This window comes from Dipodomys ordii, unplaced genomic scaffold (assembly GCF_000151885.1).
Source record: "Dipodomys ordii isolate 6190 unplaced genomic scaffold, Dord_2.0 Scaffold34, whole genome shotgun sequence".
NCBI classification, from domain to species: domain Eukaryota; kingdom Metazoa; phylum Chordata; class Mammalia; order Rodentia; family Heteromyidae; genus Dipodomys; species Dipodomys ordii.
The window spans coordinates 8,960,973-8,961,686 of record NW_012267250.1 but is presented as its reverse complement, the minus strand read 5'-3'; the positions used below and the strand labels follow the sequence as shown (position 1 = coordinate 8,961,686).

The window sequence follows — 714 nt, the reverse complement described above, 5'->3', positions numbered from 1 at the left end:
AGGAAAGTCCGTGAGAGAGACTCTTATCTCTAATAAACCCCCAGAAGGAAGAAGGGCTATGGTAGAGTGCTTACTTTGAGCTGAAGAGGTGAGGGACAAAGCCCAGGCTGAGTTCAAGCCCCACAAAACAAAATAAAATTGATAATAAATAAATAAAATAAAAATCTCAAGTTTTTTTATTATTATTAAATGTAGAAGTTTCTTTTGATCTTGCTTCAACATACCCATACCAAATAGATTTATCTTCAGTAAGGCTGGATTTTTTTCCATTCTTTCATGTTTACACAAACATTTCCTCTTGGGAAACAATGATCACAGATTGCAAACAAAATGGCAATAGAGTTGCTATGATCAGTTATTTAAGTGGATACAATTAGCCATAAAGTAACATAAAAAAAGCTGGAGTTGTGGCTCAAGTGGTAAAGCACTACCCTTGAGCACAAAAAAGCTCAGGGACAGCACAAGGCCAAGTTCAAGCCCCAGGACTGGCACACAAAGAAATGCATACAGACACCGTTTAACACAAAAGATATAGGAAAATAAATGTCATAAAGGGCTGGGAAGGTGGCTCAGTGGTAGAGCGCTTGCCTTGCAAGCCCTGGGTTCAATTCCTCAGCACCACATAAGCAAAAAGAAAAAAGCCGGAAGTGGCTCTGTGGCTCAAGTGGTAGAGCACTAGCCTTGAGCTGAGGAGCTGAGGGACAGCGCCCAGGC

The 714-nt window shown here is 40.9% G+C and overlaps 1 protein-coding gene across 1 annotated transcript in view; it reads right to left on the bottom strand.

Moving 5' to 3' along the window:
- Positions 1-714, bottom strand: part of Cdk1 (cyclin-dependent kinase 1) — a 67,050-nt gene that overhangs the window by 60,655 nt on the left and 5,681 nt on the right. The gene's annotated exons all lie outside the window — the stretch shown is intronic.